Below are 26063 nucleotides of genomic sequence, written 5' to 3' on the forward strand. Positions count from 1 at the left end.
ATGCTGCTAAGAATGTGGGTGAACAAGTATCTGTTTGAGTCCCTGCTTTCAATTCTTGTGGGTATATACTTTGGAGTGGAATTGCTGGGTCATATGATGATTTTAAGTTTAGTTCTTTGAGGAACTGCCAAACTTTTCCACAGTGGCTGCATCATTTTACATTCACCACCAGCAGTGTACAAGAGTTCCAATTTCTCCACATCCTTGCCAACACTTGTTATTTTCCTTTTTTTTTTTTTTTGCTGTACGTGAGCCTCTCACTGTTGTGACCTCTCCCGTTGCGGAGCACAGGCTCCGGACTTGCAGGCTCAGCGGCCATGGCTCACGGGCCCAGCCACTCCGCGGCAAGCAGGATCTTCCTGGACGGGAGCACAAACCCGTGTCCCCTGCATCGGCAGGCGGGCTCTCAACCACTGCGCCACTAGGGAAGCCCCTTCCATTTTTTGATAATAGCCATCCTAATGGGTGTGAAGTGGCATCTCATCGTGGTTTTGATTTGCATTTCCCTAATGACTAGTGATGTAAATCATGTGCTTATTGCTAAAAAGCCAGCTGGGATTTTGGTAGGGATTGGGCTGATTGAAGATATATTTGGAGAGTACTCCTATCTTAACAACATTAAGTCTTCTAATCCTTGAACATGGGCTGTTTTTCCATTTATTTTGGTCTTTAATTTCTTTCAATGATGTTTTGTAGTATCCAGTATACAGATCTTGTCCTTCACTTAAATTCATTCATTAGTATTTTATTCTTTTTGATGCTATTGGAAGTAGAATTGTTTTCTTAATTTCATTTTCAGATTGTTTATTGCTGGTACATAAAAATATAATTGATTTTTAACGGATTGACCTTATATCCTGCAACCTTGCTAAACTCATTTATTACCTCTAATAGTTATTTATACTGGATTCCCCAGGATTTTCTATATACAAGATCATGTCATCTGCAAATAGAAGTAGTTTAATCGTTCCTTTCTTACCTGAATGCCTTACAGTTCTTTTTCTTTCCCTCATGTGAGCCACAAGTACAATCTTGAATACAATTGGTGAGAGGGGACATCCTTTTAAAGGTGCATTTTTGATAGGGTTTAAAGACCTGTGTTCAACATTTACCAATCCTGTCTGGTGACCATGGGCAAATCATTTACCCTTTCTGTTATCTAGACTCAGTGATAGTAATATATGTTCTGGCTATCTCACCGGGCAGGTTCTGAGGATTAAATAAAACAACCATGCACTTAGCAAACTTACAGTGTACATGGATGGTAGTCTACTCTTTAGGAGCTCATAAGCTAGTGGAGAAGACAAGCCATTCATGGAAATAATTACAAAAACAAGATAAAATGTGGTGTGAATTATTAGGCCTATGAATTGTGTCTTGGACACCTTATTAGGTGATTTTTATGGTGAAAACTTTGTATAGTCTACTACTATATAGGGAAGTGGTTTCAAAATTTAAGATACTGGCATCATTGTGCTCTCCCAGTGTTACCCTAGTTTGGATTCCATTTTAACAACTTTGTACTACAAAGTAACATAATTATAGCGTAACTAAATCCAACTCTGTTCCACACAAAATGTTTTATAGGGTTTTGCTATGATTTTGCATGCAATTTGGTGTCCACAAGCATTTTTATGTCAAAAGGATATCCGTGCTTAAATTAGGAGTTGCATTTCTTTTCTCTTCATTTGGGCAGCCGAGATTGTATTGTTCCTTGCACTCCATTTATTTGAGATTAGCTTGATAGGCTTCACGTTGGAATATAAACATGTAGAAAATAGTCCGTGACATAATGGATGTCATGGGTTCATAAAGCCCTTCCGGGTTCTAACACTGTATTGTCTTAATGATTTGGCAAAAAGAGGCTAATCTTGGTACATTTAGTACTGCCTAGTGGCTATGCCATCAGTGGCACCTTATAATTTTTTCTTTGCTGCTGTGTTTTAAGGCTCTTACGGCCAAAGGGTGGTCGGTCACAGGCTGTGAAGGAACCCAAGTGCTTTCAGGTACGGGTGCTGCAGAATCACGTGAATGAATTTCTCAGAGCACCTGCTTCTTTGGAGAGGGAGAAGGTCCCCCACTCCCAACTCCCCCCTCCCGCCGCAGGAGAGAGCCACACCTTCTCCCTATCGGCGAGGAGCAGGTGGCCGGCCCTCAGCACCTCGCACCGTTGCCCCCCCACACACCAAGGTACCCGCCCCATGGGCCTGGCCGGCTCACAGGACACGTAACGAGGGTCAGCTCTGCCGCCGGGACCCCCAGCCACCGCGGGTGCGACCGCCCAGCGCGTGGCATCGAGATCCGATACCCCTCCCCCCACAATCCCGGAAAAAGGGGAGGCTGGTGACGTCATCATCCGGGCACTCGGCGGCGGGGCGCCGGAACACAATGGAACAAAAACAGGCGGTCCAAGTCAAACTCTGAGCGACGCGACTCTGGCTCGCGCGATTAACTCTATCTTGGCCACGCAACCTGCCAATCCCGACCTCCCAGCTCCTTCCCCGGCGTGGTATGCCAGATCCTTTCGGGCCTCCCCTCCCCCACTTCTGCCCGCCCTGGTGCCGCCTCTGCCCTCACATTGCTCCAGAGGCGAGGGGTATGAAACACAGTTCCTGGCCGTAGTGCGACCCTGGAGGGGCCGGCCGAAAGAAACAGTACTGCTTGAAAAATCTTTTCCGCATTTTCGTCCCTTCCCCCACCCCAGCTCCCCGAATTCCAAGCGTCTCACGCCTGGCCCGGCTTTCCCGGACGCACGCGCCACTCCTCCCTGGCGGAAGACGGCCCCGGGTGGAGGGGGACCAGAGGGAGCATAAGGAGCAGGTGAGGGAGAAGGGGGGTGGGGTGGAGGAGAAGGAGGAGGAGGGCTGAGGGGCGGGCCTGGTGCGGGGCGGGCCTAGAGCGGGCGGGCTTCGTGCGGGGCGGGGCTCGACGGGGGCGGGGAACCTCAGGGCCTTGGGCGGTGCTGGGGCTGGTGGGAGTCTGCGCCGTCTCGCTGCTGCCTCCACCGCCGCCACTGCTGCTGCTACCGCTACCGCCGCTGCCACTGGCCGAGCGGTTTTGTTTTTTTTTTTTTTTTTTTTTTTTTTGGTTTGCCGGATCCGCCATATTGAGGAGGACGGGCAGCCGCGGCTGCGGAAGCTAGTCTCCGCCGTCGCCGGAGCCGCAACCTCCCTGCACCCGGCCCGTCCGGGCCTCTGCCGCGCGGAGCCCCTCCCCGTTCAGCTCACAGGCCTCGCGGGAGGCGGCCGCCTCAGCGCCCGGTGCTTTGCTCGGCGCCGGGAGCGAGGAGCAAGCCGCCGCAAAGCGACCAGGCCCGGAGCGGGGACAGAGGCGGCGACCAGTGGAAGGTGAAGCCGCCACTGCGGGAGGAGGAGCAGGAGGAGGTGACGCAGGAGAAACGCACCGCCCGGAGCCCGTCTGCGCTCAGAGAGAGCCCCAGCCCGAGGCGAGAAGGGGGAAGAGGGCCGCCGCCGGCTGAGGAGGAGGAGGAGGCGGCCGCGGCCACCGCTGCTGCAGGGCGGGCGCGGCGAGCAGCGAATTCCGGCGTCGCTGTGCAGCCCCCTGGTCCCTACGCCTGCAGCCTCTCGACACACTTTGTCGCCCGTCACCCTTGGGCCTGGGATGCACCCACGGTCGCCCTTGTCCCGGGACTGAGCCTTGCTGCCGCTTCTGTGTGTCCTGCTTCTGAAGAGAAGACGCCTGTGTCGTGCGGTGGGTAGCTAGCCACGCCGGGACTACGCGCTTTTCCGGGGCCAACAGCTGGATCGAGGGGAGGGAAGAGGGCGAGGGGGGTGTGCGTACGCGCGGTTCCTCCCGCGGCGGCCGCGGGCCGGGCTGGGGGCTTCCCGGCTCTCCCGCCTGGGCCCCGGGCGGGGCGGGCGCGCGCGGCGCGGGGCGGGCCGCGGGGCTCCGTTCCATGCCCAGCCGGCGTCCCGGGAGCGTGTCTGTGTGTTTTGGACTGTAAGGGAAAATGGCTGACGGCTCCGTCCCTCCTCCTCCTCCCCCTTCCCGTCCTGTCTGGGGCCGCGTCGGAGGATGGAGTCTCCGGGCGCGGCGTGCAGCCCCCGCATCCGCAGTCCGGGGCCGGGTCGGCGCCGGGGGCTCGTCGCCCCCAGGTCCCGGGGTTTGCAGCCCGGCGCTCGGCGGGCTCGCGGCCGGTTTCCTTCCCGGTCTCGTTCTACTTGACACCAAACGCCATTACTGAGGTGGAGTGATTTGGAGCCGTAGAGCTAGGCCTCGGCTACGCCTGGCTATCGGGCCCGACGACTTGTCCGCCTCCCCCCGCCCTCCTGCGATAACCCGCAGCTTCTCCTGGGCCCTGTGGTCTGGGAGCCGGAGCCGGGTTCCGGGTTATCGGCCTCCTTCGCTTCCTTCGCCCTCTTTTATTTACGGAGGGCCAAAGCCGCGAAAGATGTTTTGAGGCAGAAATCGCTTCCAAGCGAGCTTGGACCGACCACCTTTCTATTTTTAACTGTTTCTGCAAAGAATATTAGTATGTACGAGTTTGTTAATGATAAAGCCTTCAGATTCTTGTGATGTGACGCTTCGGGTTTGAGAAACGGTTTATTTTTCATTCATTGTGAAATATTAAGTTAAAGAGTTATGGAGCAGGTGTATACGTGTTTTGCAATATTTGTATGGATTTTGGGGGCGACTGGAACTTACACAGTGACTTTTAAGATCTTCAACTGAAGCTGCTTAAATTAAGCTTGTTATTTTTTTGCAAAGTCCATAGTTATAACGTTAATTGGATTTTGCATCGTACAGTTTACAGGTGTGTGTAATTTCTACAGACAGTCTTTGAATTTAACTGAGCGAGTTCTAGGTTAAATTTTTATGCTTTATTTTGAGGGGAGGGAAATATATTTGTAGCCATGAGTCCCCATGAAACCCATGAGTTTCATGGAAACCCATGAGTCTAAGTCTATATAACGTTTGTAAACCTTAACTTCTGAGGAAGAATTCGGGGTTTTTTAGATTAGGAAGCTTTTCAGCAGATAGTTAACCTCTCTTGGAGCTCATTCGCTATTCTTAGTGGTTATATGGTAAGGATTCGTTAACCGTGACTAGCTTGGCTTTTTTAATCCGTATACTTGAACTTAAAAATAGAGACTACAAACTCTTTTAGATCTCATTGGTCTACTGATTCAGTGGGCTGCCATTTTGGTTTCAGCAAATGCCTTCCTAGTTCTGAAAGATTTACGTGTTAAATACACAGAGATGTCAACATTTGTTTTCTCAATTTTATAACCCATGTGCTTTGTCATACTTGTAACAGTGTTTGGATTTGAGTGAAAACCAGAAATATTTGAGATTGGTGTACCAAGGGCAAACTCGAAATGTTTCTGATAGCATGTTATGTTTTGTTTTCTCTCATTTAAAAATAAGACTTTTGAACTATATGTATTTTTTCTGCCTTTTTTGAATATTTTTTGCATGAACACTTAATTTGCAATTCTTAACGTGTTATTTTAATGTTCTCATGCCTTTTCTTCCTTTTATTTGCTGACCTTGGTAGTTTCTGAGAAGGAAAATTTCTGGAGGGATTAAATAACACCAAGAACCGTACATGTGAGAATCTAAATTCCTTAGAAAGTAGCTTTGAAGGGCAGATTTTACCTTTCACCAAATTATTGGAATCTCTTGGTGTTCCATAGTCTCCTTGTTTTATCAGTGGAATGCTTCAGTAGGATTTACTTTGGATCTTTTTTCTTCCAGACTCTTGAAATAAATTTTCTGACATCTCAAGAGGATGAGAGATTTTATGAATATCTCCTGAAAGATAATTTTTCTGATATGATATTAATAATGCTGCTTAGTTTTTGAAAATGGATGTTTCTCGTGAATTTGCTAGTCATCAAGTTCTTGATTAGTTGGACATAGCAAGCATTCTTTTAGCTTATTTTTTGTTTCATAGGGTCAATTTTAAAACATTGTTTTTGTACTTAAGTTTCAGAATTTTAATATGGAACCAAACTTTGTTTAAATCAGGTTATATTTCCCCTATTGGTGGTATGTTTTCTGAATCTTGAAATTTTTTTCCCAAAAAATTGGATAACAGGGTTTTAGTTAGTTCTTTGAGGATCTGTATCTTTGAAAGGTATCGTATTTATTGTTAAATTCTTTTCTAATTTTAACATAGAGTCTAACATTAATACTTGCGAAAGGGTTAATGTGTTGGACCTCAACCCTGACTGCATGTTAGAATCACTGGGCGGGGGTGGGGGTTAAAAAAGTATATACTGATGCCTGCGTCCCATTCCTGGAGACTTATTAATTGGTCTGGTATGGGCCCTGGGCAGCGGTGTATTTTAAAAGGGTTATGAGAGTTATGTACCACAGTGTTCATTGCAGCACTCTTTACAGTAGCCAGGACATGGAAGCAACCTAAGTGTCCACTGACAGATGAATGGACAAAGAAGATGTGGCACATACATACAATGGAATATTACTCAGCCATAAAAAGAAACGAAATTGAGTTACTTGAAGTGAGGTGGATGGACCTAGAGTCTGTCATACAGAGTGAAGTAAGTCAGAAAGAGAAAAGCAAATACCGTATGCTAACACATATATATGAATCTAAAAAAAAAAATGGCTCTGACGAACCTAGAGGCAGGACAGGAACAAAGACGCAGATGTAGAGAGTGGATTTGAGGACACAGGGAGGGGGAAGGGTAAGCTGGGACGAAGTAAGAGAGTAGCATGGACATATATACACTACCAAATGTAAAAATAGATAGCTAGTGGGAAGCAGCTGCATAGCACAGGGAGATCAGCTCGGTGATTTGTGACCCCCTAGAGGGGTGGGATAGGGAGGGTGGGAGGGAGACGCAAGAAGGAGGGGATATGGGGACATATGTATACATATAGCTGATTCACTTTGTTATACAGCAGAAAACACAACACTGTAAAGCAATTATACTCCAATAAAGATTTTTTTTTAATTTAAAAAATAAAAGGATTATGGCTGATTCTCATGTAGTCAGGGTTGAAAACTATTGTTATTGCTGTTAGCATGTTCTTGTTGAACTTTCCAGTGAATAAATAGGATGGTTTTTTTCTTCAGCTGTTTTCCGTTATCACTACAATTGTCATTTGGTGACTTTAATTATGTGCTAGCACTATGTTAAACACTCCATTTATCACTGTATGTGGATCATATTATTTCCATTAAACAGATAAAGGACTAAGGTCTGTCAGGTTCAACCAGTGGTGCTTCGCCTGCTCTGCCATGTTAGTGAAATGACACTGATTACTATTTTTTTTAAAAAATGAGGACTTTTGCTTTGTTTCCTGTACCAGAGAGGCTTTAGATTAAAATTTTAATAAAAATGTAATAGTTTGCAATTTGGGAAATATCTTGATTGACCAAGGGAGATGCTAAAACTTCGCAGCAAACAGGTTCTTCCCCTTCCATATGTCTCCCAACATGTTCAGGTTGATAGTTTAATTGGTGGGTCTGTTTATGACTAAAATAATGTAAGGCAACTTAACATTCCTAAAAGATGCAAAATCTAGACATTTCTCTCCCAGTGATCTATTTAAATCATATCCCATAAGTGAACATTTAGTATCATGTGAATTTTTATTATCTCAATTTGAGAATTCTGAGTTTTATTTAGTTTAGTTTAAAATCAGTGTAATTTTCACAAAAAGTTTTCAAAATGAAAGGTTTTATTTTGCATTTTTGCAATATTGGTTGGTAATTTTATGGAATGAATGAAATAGTAATAACATCTTTATTTGGTGTTTGTTTCTCTTAATTTCCTTGGTCTGTTGTGCTAAATTCTATATTGGGGGGTTGCTAATGTAGAATCTATGAGCATTCTTAATGTGGCACAAGATTTGTCAGAGATCTTTCTGTTAAATTAATGATCACTGTCCTGTTTTCTATGTTATAAAGTCTGTCATAAGGAAAAAAGAAGTCATGAAATGCCTAATATTTATGTATATTGGAGTTTGAATTTACCATTCAGTTATTACTGTTGAGTGGAAAGTAATGATCAATGTAACATGCTTTTAAGGAATACGGTGTGAAAAGGCATACTATTAAGACGAGATATCTCACTTAAATTTATTCTTCAGTGTGCCTTTGCTAACCTTTTGGGCTTCAGTACACTCTCACACTCTACATGCATTTGATAGCCAGTGGGTTTCTAATTCTATTTTCAGTCACTGTCTAACAGTAATTTTCTAGTTCAGCTGTGTATCAGAATCACCTGTGCAGCTTTTTCAAAATGTATTTGCTTAGGTCTTACTCTGGGGAGATTATAATTGAGTAGGTTTGGGGTGGGAACTGGGCATTTAATTAAAAAACTCAAAATATTCTGATGAGCAGCTAGGTTATTTTTTGGCAATTTATTTTAGAAAAAGAGATCTGAGATTCTGAGTTTATACACACACACATTTATTTATTATCTCTTACTGAGCATCTTAGAGTTAGGGTTCCAGCTCTAATACTAACATTATTAATATCTGTTAAGGCATTAGTTTCCTTTTCATCAAATATTTATTGGGTATCTACCCTGTGCCAGGCACTGTCCTAGAGATTACTGTTGTCTAGAAGCTTACGTTATATGAAGTGAGGGCCATTGGACTAGCTGGTCTCTATAAAGTCCTTCCTAGCTCTAATTTTGTCATTCCTTATTGTGCTTCATAAAAGGGGACTGAATTAAGTTGTTATAAGAAATATACTAGTTTTGGTATAAGCTGATGGAACTTTCCTTTTACCTTTCATCTTTTTAAAATAAGTTAAATAGAATTTCCTATGAACGCCAGCCTTCTCTAGTGAGCCCAAATGTCAAGTACAGTAGAAATGGATTCTTTTAGTATTGGCTTTAGAAATAGCCATACTTAACGATGCTTTTAATTTGGGGCCAGTAACTACATACTCTGGTGTCACCTGTTCCTCCTGCCATTCCTTTTCTGTATTGATTCTGTCAGTTATCTCTGCACTGCTTGTGTGTTTTTCTGTTTGTTTTACTTATTTTGTTCAGATGCTTTGATTAAATTTGTTCTCCAGATTCTTTTAGGTTGGTGGCATCCGTGTGGTCAGACTCAAGATCCTAAGTCACTGACATATCCCTAGCACCTAGAAAGTGCCTGGCACATAGACATTCAATAATTATTTGTTGGACGTTCAGTTCATCATTTTCTTGTATGATTTCTCTATGTCTTTTGGTTTTTTTTTTCCTAATTCTCTTTATTACTTGGAGTCACTTAACTTGACCTAATAATCCTTTTATGATGAGCAGTCCTGGAAGGAATCTTAGATCTAGTCAAACTCCTTGTTTTTCAGATGAGGAACATGGCTCAACGAGGTGAAGTAACTTCACTAAGATAGTGTACATAGACTACCTTCTGTGTGAAGCTATTTCTGTATCTAACAAGTCACGTTAATTATTAAATTCTTTGAATTCCATGACCTTTGTAGTCACTCATATAATTCACACTTAAATCTCTTCCTAATAATGGATAAATAAGGTCAGGGATTCTGTCCTTTACCTTTATGTAGTACAGAGCGCATAGAATAACATTGTTTATTGGGACTTCCTTGGCGGTCCAGTGGCTAAGACTCCACGCTTACACTGCAGGGGGCATGGGTTCCATCCCTGGTCACGTAGCTAAGATCCCATATGCCATGCGGTGCGGCCAAAACAACAAAAAAACCCCACGATAACATTGTAAACAATAACTTTGCCTCAAAGGCAAAATGTGGGGGAATGTTCGATTTCTAATATCTATAACGGCTTGTATCATAATATTATAGCCCCTTTCTGTTTATCCTTTCTGTAACTGATCAATCATGTATGGTTTGAACAGTTTAGACCCATATTGGCCAACCGTTATCGAAGGAATTATTTTCCTTGGGACAGTTTTGAGCTGGTAAGTCTTGGATCCCATCTTCAGCTACCTACCTGTGAAGTGGGAAGAAGAAAATTTAGGAAGAGAAAAAGGAGTAGGAGAAACCTCTTTTTCCTGTCCTATTGTGTTCATTTCCTTCCTACTGACTTTGGTGGTTACTGAGAGTTGTAAGTTTAGGTTGTTGGTTACATCTCTCTTTTCTGGTCTTTTTTCTTAGCTGGTTACTTAGAACTTCTACATAAGTCTACTCGATTAACTTGGACAGGGAAATTATATGGTGTTAGACCCATGTTCTGCCTAACAGAGTATTCCTGATCAAGGTAGTGTAGAAAGATTTGGTTGCTCTCCTTGATAACACTGTCAGGGTTCAGAGCAGGGATCAGCAAACTTTTCTTGTACAGGGCCAGATTGTAAATATTATAGGCTTTAGGCTTTGCGTTCTTAAGAGGCAAAATCGAGGCTGTTAGGTAAATTTTTCATTGATGAAATTCAAAATATAATGATAGTTGAGTATAATTAATTGTAATTTAGGTCTAATGAGAAGAAGAGAATGGCGGGGGAGGCCAGTAATACAGTATTTTGCCTATTTGGGGTTTAAAGTTCATATTCCCTGTCATCAAGTTGATTGTAAGTGACGCTGTGTGAAATCCATTCTCAATTTTGTGGGCTGTACAAAAACAGGAGGCTAGATTTAATCTGTGACCATAGTTTGGCAGCCCTGGTTTAGAGCAGTGGTTCTCAAACCTGGAGGGCTTGTTAAAACAGATTGCTGGCTCTTGCCCCCAGTTTGATTCATTAAGTATGGAATGGGGCCCAAGAATGTGCATTTCTAACAAGCTCCCAAGCATGGAACTACCCTTGGAGAATTACTGGTTTAGAGACGAAATCCAGCATATCCTATTTTTTATCAGGCTGATCACTTTGTTTAATTTTTCTTGAATCTTTATTTTGTACTTTGTTTTAAATTCAACAATTACTTGTTAAATGCCTGTTACGTGCTAGGTATTGTACCAGGTAACAGGGATACACAAGGTGAGCAAAACACAATTGTCCCTGTCATACATACTGGTTAGAAGGAGTTTAAAAATTAATTTCCACAAACCCTTTAGAGCTAGAGTCTGGGGACAAAGAGCACCATTTGGAAAGCAGTGCAGTGGTGTTTGATACTCATGTTAAAGGAAAGCTAAATTGGAAAGAGGCATTATCAAACTATTTCATTAAATACTTAAACCAATTTATTATTTGATAGAAAGCTTTCTAAAGATGTTATATACTTTTTCTTTATAACTTCTGTCTGATTGTGAGATTATTGTAATCTATTCGATTAAGAAAAAGTTTGGGTAGCATAAGGGAATAAAAGCAAAGAGCAAAACACACAAACCCCACCTCTAATAATTCCATCATGTAGAAGTAACCGTATTATTAGATGTTGGATGTGTGTTAGATCAAAGGTTCTTATCAGTTAATCAGTTTACTAAGTCATGTTTCCTCATGTCCTCTGCCTCCACTTCTGCTTCAGGACTTCAGAGTGTGCCATTTGTTCATCCTGCCTAAAGACACCGTTTTGGGGTCCTTCCTCACTCCGCTGTTCCTTTTTTAGATACTGTTTTGGTAAATACTGCTCAAAAATCTCATCATGAAGTTGGTTTTAATATAACTTTCCGACTTTCCCACCGTTTAAAATTTTCTTTTCCCCTGTTCTCCATTCACTTGACTCAGGATTCTCCATACACTTCCTATGCTTTCCCACTTCTGTTGCTTTGTTTCTTCAATCTCCAAAGGGGCTTCCTGTTCTTTGCCAGTGGCAGTAACATCGAGAGTATAATTTAACTGTTCTTTGGCCTGTTTCATTTTATGCATTTGTTGCTTTTCTTCTTTGGTGGCTATTGAGGTTTAAGGATGGTTCACATATATACTAAAAGGCCCCAGACTTTTCTTGTTTTAATTAATTAATTTATTTATTTGGCTGCGTCGAGTCTTCATTGCGGCAAGAGGGCTTCTCTCTAGTTGTGGTGTGCGGGCTTAGTTGCCCCGCGGCATGTGGGATCAAACATGTTCCCCGACCAGGGATCAAACCCACGTCCCCTGAATTGGAAGACGGATTCTTAACCACCGGACCACCAGGGAAGTCCCGGCCACAGACTTTTTTGAATTAATGTTTTTGTGTTTTTGTTTTTTCTTAGCTATCTCATTTTCTCAGTAATCTTTATTTTCACTGTTGTGAGTCGTGGTTCCAGTCTAATCCTCCCCACCCCACCCCCCAAAAAACGTTCTGTGGACTGGGAAAGGAGGTAAGAGTTGTATATTATAATTGTGTCTATATAAAGAGGAAGAATTTCTTAACAAGAACTTTGAGCTCTGATTCTTATTTCTGTACCTTTTCCACTTGAAACATGTTAGTCCTCAGCTGTGATATATTTGACTTTTGTATAATCAATACTTTAATATGCTATAAATACACTTAATACACTTGACTTTTTGTGTGCGTGTGTGTGTGGTACACGGGCCTCTCACCGTTGTGGCCTCTCCCGTTGCGGAGCACAGGCTCCGGTCGCGCAGGCTCAGCGGCCATGGCTCATGGGCCCAGCTGCTCCGCGGCATGTGGGATCTTCCCGGACCGGGGCACGAACCCGTGTCCCCTGCATCGGCAGGCGGACTCTCAACCACTGTGCCACCAGGGAAGCCCATACACTTGACTTCTTTAAGTCAAGTTCAGGCTTCTGTCCATTAGCTGATGAAGCAAGTGTCTTTTTATTGCAGGGTGGTATTGCCTGCCTGAGAACTGTTCTGTTTCAGCAGTTTTGCTGTATTTGTACAGCACTGTCTTGTGTGTTGATTTGTAAGTTCAGTTGTATTTTGCCCTTTTATAAGTGAGTGGGAAAACAAAAGTGCATCAGCTGGGGAGCTCAAACCTAATATCTTTGAGACGGGACTGGTTGGGGATATGAATCTTTAACCTTACAGGGTTAGGTTGTGCTCATTGGTTATGTTGGTTGACTTTGTTCAGTGGTGAGTGAAATAATTAGAACGAAACAGGAAATTAAGTATGGCGAGTATGTAATAAAGCTTGTATGTGAAAGGTGAGGTGTAATTAGGGATTTTACAATACTTTCCTTCACTCTGACTCTGAGAGTTGGAAAAACCCCTAGAAACATGTGAATCTATCGTTTGGCTTTGAAATATTTGTCTTCTATCACGTTTTCAGGAATGCGTTATATATGAAAGGAGGGTACTGCCTATGTACAGTGTTTGCCTAGACTCTTGTGGAAATGACTACAGAAAGTCTCATTTACTTATATTTAATCTGTCTGTATATATCTGTTTACTGTGTTCATCATACATAGATAGCAATTAGTTACCCAAAATTCTTTTTTTATTGACTGTAGTTGATATACAGTATCAGTATCGAGTGTACAATATAGTTATCCAAAATTCTTGGGAGTTTTTGACTTGGAGCATGCTGAACTAGGGTGAGAGGGATTGTGGGTCTAGACTGAGGGTTGGAGAAGCCTAATGGAGTGCTTGTAGGTGTATTTCTTGTCTCATAACGGATGTCATTATCTGAGCCATATGTCAGCTATCTCAAATTACTCCTACTTGAGGATTACCTTAGTTATCCTCAGTGCATCATGGGAAGAAGAATCACATCAGTGAAAGGAGACTAATGGAAGGATTCTTTGGCTTCTGTTCATCTACACAACCACAAAAATCAGGTTCTTCGAGTACCTCCATTTCTCTTCCTGCTCTCTTCCCAAATACTGCTGAAAACTCTTACCATGTCGGCTCTACCCAGACTAGGTCATTTTGATGTAATTCTGGTTTACTTTTCTGAGGTTATTTCTTGTTCTCTCATGTAATCAAATTATCCATAGTTGATGTGGATGCTCCAGTCTTTCCTATTCCCGTGGCTTTACTCTTGGAACTCCGTCTCCCTTTTGTGGCTAGCCACCTAGCCATCTTCATGAACTGTTTCCTGATTCTCTCCAGTTGGAAGTGGTCGTCATTTTCTCCGAACTCTGGTAGCATGTACCACCCCCCCCATGCTTTTCTTTTGGCATTCCACTTTTTATTTTTTAATTGATTTATTTATTTGGCTGCGTTGTGTCTTCGTTGCTGCGTGCGGGCTTTTCTCTGGTTGCGGTGAGCAGGCGCTACTCTTCGTTGCGGTGCACGGGCTCCTCATTGCGGTGGCTTCTCATTGCAGAGCATGGGCTCTGGGCACGCAGGCTTCAGTAATTGCGGCACGCGGGCTCAGTAGTTGCGGCTTGCGGGCTCTAGAGTGCAGGCTCGGTAGTTGTGGCGCATAGGCTTAGTTCCTCCGTGGCATGAGGGATCTTCCCGGACCAGGGCTCGAAACTCGTGTCCCCTGCACTGGCAGGTGGATTCTTAACCACTGCGCCACCAGGGAAGCCCCTTAGCATTCCACTTTTTTTGTTTCTTTATGTTTCTTCAAAAACAGCCTCTGGGAAGGTGGCTCTGAGAAGTTTCCTGAGGCTCAGTTGATAGTGTCTAAATCTGAACTGTCCTTTGTAGGTGGTCAGAACCTCTCTCAGCCTGATTGAGAAAGTGTAGTTGGTAGTAAAGAGCTCTAATCTCGGTCAAAGGGCTTGGGTTATGATTGTAACTACTGCCAGTTAGTGAGCAAATTATTTAACCTAGATGAAATTGTAAAATGAAGGATTTGGACTGGGTGACTGCTATCTTATAACGATTGAATTGAACTCATTTTATAGTATTCTGGCACAAGGGGATATAAAGATAAATCCTTACCTCCTAGGCTCTAATGTCTGTTGGGCCAGACTATATAGTGTGATAAGTGCTGTACTAAATAGTGGTGTGGAAAATAGAATGGTGAAAGAGATGAAGAGGGACTTCCCTGGTGGCTCAGTGGTTAAGAATCCGCCTGCCAGTGCAGGGGACACGGGTTTGAGCCCTGGTCCGGGAAGATCACACATGCTGCAGAGCAACTAAGCCCATGTGCCACAGCTACTGAGCCCACGTGCTGCAACTACTGAAGCCTGCGCGCCTAGAGCCCGTGCTCCGCAACAAGAGAAGCCACCGCAGTGAGAAGCCCGCGCACCGCAACGAAGAGTAGCCCCCGCTCGCCGCAACTAGAGAAAGCCCGCACGCAGCAACGAAGACCCAAGGCAGGCCGAAATAAATAAGAGAAAAACAAAAATCATTCTAGTTTGGTGTTGAGTGTGGTTTGTTGGTTTTCAAAGGTGCACTATTTTGGTGGCCCTGTGAATTAGAGCAGAGACTTCTGGGCAGAGAAAGCAACTTGAGATCAGGGTTTTTAACCTCAACACTGTTGATAGCTTGGACCAGATAATTCTTTGTTGTAGGGGTGCTCTCCTGTTCCTCCCTGATCTCTACCCACGTAATGCCAGTAGTATACCACCCCCTCAGCTGTGACAGCTAAAAGTATCTCCAGACATTGCCAAATGTGCCCTGGGGGCAGTATTTGAGCACCACTACTTGAAATGGAGGAATGGAAGTGTGAAAGTGTAATGTTTTTACAGAAAAGCTGGTGGTAGAATGTAGAAGAAACACTGGAGATATCGGGAGGGGAGGGGGATTTGCGGATATGACACTAGAAAGATAATTTGAGTAAGACTAGAGCACAAGGGACGACCTTAGTGCCACGTTAGGGCACTTTTGTTTTGGGGGTAATGAGATGGGCCTTCAAGTTTAAGTGAAAGGTAGAGATAATTAGATCTGTTGTTTATTTCTGAAAGATAATTCTGATGGCATCATGGTGGACATGTTGGAAAGTTGGGTAGCAAGGGAATTGAGACAGTATTTGTAAGGGTTTCGCTGAAAGATAAGAGAATGGTTTAGGGAATGGAGTAAAGGAATGAGGTACCTGGGACTCCACTTGTATGAGGATGGTGCTGCTAATTTGACTTCGGCTTCTCTGTCACTGAATGTTATACTTAACTAAAAAGCTAGACACCTTTATTATCTTCCCCTTCAACTCTTTCTCCCCACCGAGAGCTTCTCTCTGTTGAGATCTATTGAAAGGTCATCAGGAGAAAGGAATCTGGGTTATAGAATGACTGTTTTCCCAATGTGGCTCCACTACTTAAACAGTGGATTATCAAAGCACATGCCTTTTTTTTTTTTTTAACCACCCCCCTCCCCCAACATGTAGGGGACTACAATCTGGCATCCAGTTGAATGTCAACTGTAGGCTCGCCATGGTTTGTATAGGTGATACTTTACAGCTTTTGAAATAGACTGACACACAAAAATAGATGAATAAAGTTATTGTTTAAATAGTTGCAGTAATCCCATTGGCTTCTATTTTGGAGGGTTTTTTTGTTTGTTTTAAAAAACTGCTCATATTTGAAGTGAAAATAACATAGTCAGTGGAAGTGTACTGAATTTGGAATCAGAAGGGCTGTGTTTTAGTTTTAGAATCCTGCCCTCTGTGAAGTCACTTAACAGTGAGGACCCAAAAGGTTATTAGTTACCTGTAAAACCAAGGTGTTGGATGAGAGACAACTTAAGGTACCTTTTTTTTTTCTTTTAAAGTTAGTAAATTTTCTCTTTATCCCTAAAGATGTGGAAAAAACTGGAGTGTAGAGAAGAGACATTTTCAAGTAAAGGAACATAGGAAAGGTTTTAAAAAAGGGTTCATAGGTTTAGGAGTTAGTATTGGATTGACAGGTAAAGGGAGGGATAATGTAATTTGAATGTTTTCCTTGTTTTTCGTGTGTGTGTGTGTGTGTGTGTGTGTGTGTGTGTGTGTGTGTGTATAGGGCTTTATTTTATTTAGTATCCTGTGGGTTAATTGTGTTTGCCCAACAGCTTGTAGTGTGAATTTAGGGACTACAGACTTGGTAGCCAGGGGTAAAATTTCTTGGCTGGCAGAGCAGCTTAAAGTTTGGTTAAGTTTTCATCTGAAGTCTAGATTAAGCTTTAAGAACGTACTGCTGTTAAAAAGTGATGTGGCCTGCAGGGGGAATAAAATTTAGGGGAGGTTGTTTTTTTCTGAATTGAGAATGAAAGTATGCGGATAAATAGAGTAGCAGTGATTTTTGTCTGGCACAGACGGTTTCAGAGAAAACGTTGATAACCTTGTTTTTCATCACTGTAAGAGAAGTAGCAAAAGAAGCCTATCATTTTTATTGTGTATCAGTAGGCCAGTCATTCTTAAACTTACTGGTCTCAGGACTTCTTTATAATTATTGAGGACCTCAAAGAGCTTTTGTTAACATGGGGTTCTATCCATTGATATATATTACTATATTAGAAACTAAAACAGACATTTAAAATTTTTATGTGTGTATTTAGAAATAAAACTCATTGCAAGTTAATGTAAATAATACTTTTATGAAAAATAACTTCCAAAAGTTAGTGAGAAGAGTGACATTGTTTTACATTCTTGCAAATATCTTTTATCTGACCTAATGAAAAACAGGTGGATTCTCTGTCTCCTTCTTCCTTCAGTCTGTTGTGATATAATACATCATGTAGCCTCTGGAAGAACTCCACTGTATACCTGAGAGAGAATGACAGTGAAAATGGCAAATAATGTCTTATTATTATGAAAACATAATCTCTGGGATCTGCTGAAAGGGTCTTAATGGACCACACTTTGAGAACCAGTGCCTCAGACTCCCAAGGGAAGTTTGACATTATCTTTTGAGTGGCTTACCTACTATACAGTTTCACTTTTTTTTTTTTTTGCTGGGCCGTGCTGAATGCGGGATCTTAGTTTCCCGACTTAGTTCGAACCTGTACCCCCTGCATTGGCAGCACAGAGTCTTTAACCACTGGATCACCAGGGAAGTCCCCAGTTTTGGTTTTTAATTGAGATATAACTTGCATACAGTTTAAGTCCACAAATCTTAAGTGTGTGACTTGGTAAAATTTTATAAATGTATATATCTGTATAACTATCATTCAGATCAACATATAGAACATTTCCAGAATCCTAGAAGACTCCCTTATGCGTCTACTCCTCCAACCCCCTGCCCCCCAATATTTTGACCCATATCTTTCAATGAATTAGTCATGCCTGGTTTTGAATTTCATATAAACAGAATAATACAATATGCACTCTGCTTCTGGCTTTTTTTGCCCAACAGATGATTGATTAATTTCTTCTTTTTCATTAGGATGTCATTATTTGAAATATACCATTATTTGTCTATACATTCTACTGTTGGTGGACATTCAGATTGTTTACAGTGTTTTCACTAATTATAAAGTGTTGCCATGATTGTTTTAGTATGTGTCTTCTTTTTTTTTTGCGGTACGCGGGCCTCTCACTGTTGTGGCCTCTCCCGTTGCGGAGCACAGGCTCCAGATGCACAGGCTCAGCGGCCATGGCTCACGGGCCCAGCCGCTCCGCAGCATGTGGGATCCTCCCGGACCAGGGCACGAACCCGTGTCCGCTGCATTGGCAGGCAGACTCTCGACCACTGCACCACCAGGGAAGCCCTCTTCTTTTTAATTATTACTATATTTTTGGCCGCACTGTGTGGCATGCGGGATCTTAGTTCCCTGACCAGGGTTCAAACCTGTGCCTCCTGCGTTGGAAGCTTGGAGTCTTAACCACTGGACCTCCAGGGAGGTCCAGTATGTGTCTTTTGATGGTCTCTTTGGTATACACCCAGAAGTGAAATTGCTGGGTTATAGGGTATATGTGTGTTTAGCTTTAGTAGATGCTGCCAAACAGATTTCCCACAGAGTAGTTGGTTATATTAGTTTAGAATCCTATCAGCCCTGTAGTTGATGTCATTGTTCCTTAGCAGCATTTAGTATTGTCGGTCCTTTTAAGTTTAGCCATTTGGGTGGAGATTTAGGAATATTTAATTGTGGCTTAAATAACCATTTACCTGTGTTTAATGCTGTTAGAACCTTTTCATATGCTTATTGGTGAATACATCTGGAAAGATCTTTGCACTTGAGAGATTCAATACTTCAAATTAAAATATGGCCTTTAGAAATAAACCAAGAAGACAAGATATAACAAGTGTTGGTGAGGGTATGGAGAAAAGGGAACCTTTGTGCAGTGTTGCTGGGATGTAAATTGGTGCAGCCACTGTGGAAAGCAGTATGGAGGTTCCTCAAATTAAAAATAGAAGCTATAGGGCTTCCCTGATGGCACAGTGGTTAAGAATCCGCCTGCCAATGCAGGGGACACGGGTTTGAGCCCAGGTCTGGGAAGATCCCACATGCCGCGGAGCAACTAAGCCCGTGTGCCACAACTACTGAGCCTGCGCTCTAGAGTCTGCAAGCCACAACTACTGGGTCCGCGTGCCGCATCTACTGAAGCCTGCGTGCCTAGAGCCCGTGCTCTGCAACAGGAAAAGCCACTGAAATGAGAAGCCTGAGCGCTACAACGAAGAGTAGCGCCCGCTTGCCACAACTAGAGAAAGCCCACACGCAGCAACGAAGACCCAACGCAGCCAAAAATAAATAAATAAAATAAATAAATTTTTAAAAAGAAAGAAAGAAACTGGTATGATCTATCAATTCCACTTCTGGTGTTTGTCCTAAGAAAGGGAAAACACTAACTTGAAAAGACATATGCACGCCCATGTTCATTGCAGCATTACTTACAATAGCCAAAACAACCTAAGTGTCCATTGATAGATGAATGGATAAAGAGATTGTGGTATGTGTGTATATGTTACTCGGCCATGAAAAAGAATGAAATTTTGCCATTTGCGACAACGTGGATGGACTTCATAGACATAAAGACAAATATGATCTCTCTTGTATGTGGAATCTTAAACAAACCAACCCAAGCTCATAGATACAGAGAACAGATTGGTGATTGACAGAGGTAGGGGGTGGAGTGGGAGAAATGGGTGAAGTGGGTCAAAAGGTAAAAAAAAAAAAAAGTTACACGTTCATTATCGAAAAAGATATAAACCAGGGCTTCCCTGGTGGCGCAGTGGTTGAGAGTCCGCCTGCCGATGCAGGGGACACGGGAGTGGCTGGGCCCGTGAGCCATGGCCGCTGAGCCTGCGCGTCCGGAGCCTGTGCTCCGCAACGGGAGAGGCCACGACAGTGAGAGGCCCGCATACCACCACAAAAAAAAAAGATATAAACCAGGAAGTTTATTCCATTCTACATTCGTTCCACTCTCCAGGACTTTTTTTATGTATCCCAACAAATGTCTCTAAGCTTAGCTATCATTCTTTTTTGTGTGAAATTCACGGTTATGAAATACATTTTAAAGAATATACTTGCTATTCTGTTCCTTTGGTAGTGAGGGGGCTAGACAGGTGAATTCCTTAAGGGCAGAAACTGAGTGTTGTTTACTGTTCTATCTCTTCAGGGTCTGGTGCAGAATCGGTATTCTATAATGTCACCAAGATAAACAGGTTTGCATAGATTTTTTTTTTACCCTACCTTTAATTATTTAACCAGATTTCACCTATATAAACATGCTTTAAGGGATGGGCAAGGATAGAGATAACTATTGAACACCCTTAAGAATATCTGATTTGTTTAAATAAGATTGCATATGTTTTACCACCAGTGAACTTTTTGTATAGGCCAATTTTTTTAATATGTATGTATAAATTTATAAATTTATTTATTTTTAGCTGCATTGGGTCTTTGTTGCTGCGCGTGGGCTTTCTCTAGCTGCGGCCCACGGGGGTTACTCTTCGTTGTGGTGCGCAGGCCTCTCTTGTTGTGGAGCACGGGCTCTAGGCACACGGGCTTCAGTAGTTGTGGCTCGAAGGCTCTAGAGCACAGGCTCAGTAGTTGTGGCACACGGGCCCAGTTGCTCCGCGACATGTGGGATCTTCCCGGACCAGGGCTCAAACCCGTGTCCCCTGCATTGGCAGGCAGATTCTCAACCATTGCACCACCAGGGAAGCCACTAGGCCAAATTTTCTTTGTTAAAATTTTACACTTAGGGACTTCCCTGGAGGTCCAGTGGTTAAGACTCCTTGCTTCCACTCCAGGGGACACGGGTTCAGTCCCTGGTCAGGGAACTAAGGTCTAAGATCCCACATGCAGTGCGGCACCCCCCTCCCCCCAAAAAAATAATTACAATACCAGAGGTGGGAGAACCAAGGTTATGGATGCCACCCAGTTATGCATACCATCAACCTTACTTGGTAATTGGTGCTGGTCTTCTGTTATTTTGAACTACTGTCACATTGACTGCATTAGGCTATTCCATACTGTTTCTTATGCCTTTTTTGCTCCATCCCTACACACATTTACTTGGCGTACTACTCATCTTTATTCTGTAAGATGCGGCTCAGATATCGTTCTTCTAAGAAGCTTTTGTAGATATTCTCTACTCTCAACTAATTTATTTTCCCACCTTCCCAAACTTTTTATTAAGGAAAAATCAAACATACATAGATGTAGATAAACTCCCATCAACTGGCTTCAATTCATGGCTTTTCTTTTTATGTACCCCCTCCATTTTGAAGCAAATCCCAGGCAGGATTTCATCTTAAATATTTTAATATATTCCAGTTTAATTTAGATGTTTTTCCTTGGTGCTCACATTGCCCTTCTGTGTTGTAAATTACAGGTTTTTAATTTAGTTCTTAGATATTCTTGTATTCTACTTTGTAAACCTCTCGTAGCAATAGCTAATACTCAGTGCCTATATATATTATATATGCATAAATTCTTTATGTTCTTACAGCAGTCTTGAAAAGGTAGCTGCTATTTTCCTCATTTTATATTTAAGGAAAACAAGATATAGATGTTAAGGAACTTGTCCAGCTTGGACACCTAGTAAGTGGCAGAACAGGAATTCAGACTGAGGCAGTTTATCTTCATTCTGTACTCTTATTAACCACTACCCTGTATAATGTCTGAGTAAATGAGTTCTGTTAGTATTTTCCCCTTGTTATTAATTCGGCCTTCTTTTGCCTTGCAGTTGCCAACAGCACGTAGACATTAACTGCTTTTTCATAAAACATAGCTAAAGGGACCTTAGCGTGCAGCTCTCCCATTTTAAAAACAAGGTTCCCTTGCCTTTAGCACTTCTGCTTCTCATTTCGTTTGTGATCTGTCAAAAATACTGCTGACGTCTGGCCTCTTTTTTTTTTAGTAGTGTCTCAATATACTAAGGGGGGTGCCATAATTGAATTAGAATGTTTTAGTTTTATATTTTGTATACCACATTTTAAAAAAACAGTTTATTTCCTTTCCCTCCCTCCCTCCCTCCCTCCCTCCCTCCCCCCCCCCTCCAGTCTTCGTTGCTGCGCCGGCTTTCTCTAGTTGCGGCTTTCTCTAGTTGCAGCTTTCTCTAGTTGCGTTAGTGAGTGGGAGCTACTTTTCGTTGTGAGGGGCTTAGTTGCTCCACAGCATGTGGGATCTTCCCGGACCAGGGCTCGAACGCGTGTCCCCTGCTTTGGCAGGCGGTTTCTTAACCACTGTGCCACCAGGGAAGTCCCTATAATACCACATTCAAAGTTTTTAATGTTTTCATTTTCAGTAACTTCATATAGCTTTCACTTTTGATTTGAGCATCAGCCTTCATGGTATACTGTAGTGTTATTTTGAACCTTTAGGATTAATTGTACACAGACATACAGAGTTGGAAGGATAGCTCTTTTTCATACATCTCTCTTAATGGAGTCTACATATATAAAACCATATTGCAGAATAATGTAAATGTCCAACTAATGAATGCCTAAATAAAATGTGTACCATTCAATGGAATATTTTTCAACTATAAAGAGAAATGAAGTGTACTGATACATGGTACAATTTGGATGAGCCTTGAAGATAGTCATGCTAAGTGAAAGAAGACAGTCATAAAAGACTCCATGTTGTATGATACCATTTATATGAAGTGTTCAGAATAGGCAAATCTATAAAGACAAAAAGTAGATTAGCTTGGGGCTGGGGGTGAGGGAGGAGGGAAGGGGGAATGATTGCTGCTAATAGGTATGGTAGGTATGGGGTTTCTTTTCTTTTTTTTTTTTTTTTTTTTTTTGCGGTACGCGGGCCTCTCACTGTTGTGGCCTCTCCGGTTGCGGAGCACAGGCTCCGGACGCGCAGGCTCAGCGGCCATGGCTCACAGGCCCAGCCGCTCCGCGGCATGTGGGATCTTCCCGGACCAGGGCATGAACCTGTGTCCCCTGCATCGGCAGGCGGACTTTCAACCACTGTGCTACCATGGGGTTTCTTTTTGGGGTGATGAAAATATTCTAAAATTGATTGTGGTGATATCTGTACCACTCTGAATAAACTAAAAGCAGTTGAATGGTACACTTAGAGTGTTTTATATATGTGAATTATATTTCAAGACTTATTTTAAAACTATAATATGTAACTTCAAACATAGTTTAAAAACTATAATATGTAACTTCAAACATTCCTTCAACGACTAGAAGGACTTTCAAATTCTTGGTTTCCTTTTCAAATTCTTTACATTTGTGATTCAATCTCATTGTGGAAGTTTCAGGCAAAAAGAGTACCTACTGGATGCACATGGAAAATGGTAATTATCAATAATGTGTCTGCCTTGCTTAAAATATTGACTAAATGAAATGAAGTCTCTCTTTTCAATGTGTTGGATCAGCATTTCATGATTGGATTAGTTAACTTCTAAAAGTGTTAACTAACTTTGATAAAGATTGGTAAGAGCTATTAATAAATAACTGAGTTTATCTTAATCTGTCCTTTAACAAAGAGTAGACTGATAAGTAGGCATACCTTCTGTGACATTTGGTATGTGACTGTGTCTAATATTTTAAGTCAGTGTTGCTCGATTTTATGAGTAGGTTGCTTTGTTTAGGGACTAGAATTTATTGAGACCTTGCACCCTTTGTAAAGATTTAGTAAATAAAGGAATATTTAAGTAAAAGTGTATCTTTTCTTGAAAAGTGACCTGGGTGTGTGTACACTATAAATCTCAGTATTTTGAAGCATTGTAATTTAGAAAGTGGTGAATATTAACTTTTGTTTCTGTGGGCAGAACTATAAGCTATAGGTATCAGTGACAAGGGAAATAGACTTTAGACTCAGTAAAAGACCTTCTTGCTGATAGCAATGAGCTTCACAGTGTTGCAACCAAAAACCTTTAAAGGGAAGATTTAAATGTAGAATTTCCTATAATTGGAGCAGTTAATTTCCAAATCTTAATAGTCTTTGAACACCTCTCCCTGATTGCCTGCAGGATTCTAGCCTTCAAAGTATCTCTTTGGTGCCCTTTTTGTGCTCAAGTTAGAACAAGTATTTTCTTTTTAAAACAAGTCTTTTCAATTTTATGATATTCTTAAACGTTAGTACATGTGCTTTTGAGTACCTGGATGATTGTCTCATAATCAGGAACCGCCACACCATTTCAACCACTGATGTTAGCTTTGTGTTTTTAACACGTTGATGCTCAGTTGTACAGTTTAATTTGTCAGATGAGAGCAAAAGAAGCAGACTTAAAAATGATGTGTTGGTGTGAAGGAAAAATGATGTCATGGCAAACCACGTGTACAGAGTGATGTAGTAATTCAAGTAGGAAAGCTGTGTTTCCCACATGGTACATGATAGTAGTAGGTTAGCTGTGCAAAACTCAAAGGAACCTATGCCTTAGCAGTCAGCAGTATGCTGCCATCTGTCACATATTATTAATATTAATAGTTCTGTTTGTATTTAGTTTGCAAATTTGTAGAAGAGCAATAAGCATAAGGAGTTGAATTCTGATTTCATTTATGCACATATTTAAGCAGCATTAAAATAGAAAGTAATTTAAGTTTTTAAAATGCTGTTAAGGTAGAACCAGGTTTGGCAAACTTGAGCCAGCTTAGTATACTGTTGATAGAAACCTGGTCCTTGGAGTCAGATGACTGGAACCAGGACTCCAATTCCATATTTACCAGGTTATTTCCCTATTTATTGAATGAAAAATATACTTATATTTCTACCTAAAAGGGTGGTTCATTTGTCCATTCTTTTACTCAACAGATAATTAGTTTACTTACTGTGTAGCACTGCATAATTTTGATGTCTCTTTGTTACTGGTTTATTTTTTAAATTAATTAATTTTTGGCTGCGTTGGGTCTTCGTTGCTGTGTGCGGGCTTTCTCTAGTTGCGGCGAGCGGGGGCTACTCTTTGTTGCGGTGCGCGGGCTTCTCATTGCTGTGGCTTCTCTTGTTGCGGAGCATGGGCTCTAGGCACACGGGCTTCAGTAGTTGTGGCTCTCGGGCTCTAGAGCGCGGGCTCAATAATTGTGGTGCACGGGCTTATTAGTTGCTCCACGGCATGTGGGATATTCCTGGAGCAGGGCTCGAACCCGTGTCCCCTGCATTGGCAGGCGGATTCTTAACCACTGCGCCACCAGGGAAGTCCCTACTGGTTTCTTTAGTCTTCCTATTGTCACGTTTTCTTTAGAGCCAGCACAAATTCTGATACGAACGCTGTGCTGTGAATTGTCTTACAGATGGTAAGATTTGAGTTGAAACTTTTTAAAAAGTAGGGCAAACTTTTGAGATATGGTAGGATTCTGTGTTAATGTAACAGAATAATAAAAGCAGCTATATTAATATAACTGTTGAGGCTGTTCATTCATTTTAAAGTTCAACCTGTGCAAGTATAATATGTATGTCAGGAGCATAGAATCCTGGTAGTTTATAATTGGGAGAATACTTTTCCTCTGGACTGATTTGGAGATCATAGGGCGCCTGGGAATAAGAATTGTTGAGCGTACATAGTAATCTAATTAGCATTTCAAGGGAGAAAAAAACAGCACTTGTTAGAATATCTATTATTTGTTGTGTGCCTTCTGTGTACATGGCACTTCACATACATTCTTCCATTGAAGCTTCCCAGCAATCTCTGAAGGTATTAGCCACCTTGAAAGAGAGAAGAAGATACTTGGAGATTAAATATGATCTGTTATAGGTATATCTGTTATATTTCAATGGCTGAAAAGCCTCATGTTCTGCAAAAATCATGCACCAAAAAGTAACAGGGCTTATGGGGGAAACAGGATTGAGAGCAAACTGATCACTCAGAAGCTATGTAACTTTGTAATTAGAGCACTAACAAAAACAATAAGAATTTCAATAAAATAAACAGCACAGTTTAAAAGATCCTAAACTCCTGACAAACTATGGTAAATGTAGGACTTTTTTTTTTTTCTTCTTTTTTAAGGTAACCTAATAGAACCCTTCCATATAGGGAATGGTTGAGGTTACTGAGTTAGGGACACGAGGCTGAAATAAAATTCAAATGCACGAAGGTCAGGAGGAACAGT

The 26063-nt window shown here is 42.0% G+C and overlaps 1 protein-coding gene across 9 annotated transcripts in view; it reads left to right on the top strand.

Annotated features, from left to right (window-relative positions):
- Positions 1-3062: 3062 nt before the first annotated feature.
- USP9X (ubiquitin specific peptidase 9 X-linked) overlaps positions 3063-26063 on the top strand; it is a 126941-nt gene continuing 103940 nt past the window's right edge. For 2 of the 9 annotated variants that reach the window (XM_027091417.1, XM_027091418.1), the window contains exon 1: positions 3069-3711. The gene's annotated coding sequence lies outside the window, so the exon portion shown is untranslated. Of the gene's footprint in view, positions 3712-26063 lie in introns of all 9 variants that reach the window. The other 7 variants (XM_027091412.1, XM_027091413.1, XM_027091415.1 and 4 more) reach the window with 5 other exon arrangements.

This window comes from Aethalodelphis obliquidens, unplaced genomic scaffold (assembly GCF_003676395.1).
Source record: "Aethalodelphis obliquidens isolate GAN/ISIS:26980383/991018 unplaced genomic scaffold, ASM367639v1 scaffold71, whole genome shotgun sequence".
NCBI lineage: Eukaryota > Metazoa > Chordata > Mammalia > Artiodactyla > Delphinidae > Aethalodelphis > Aethalodelphis obliquidens.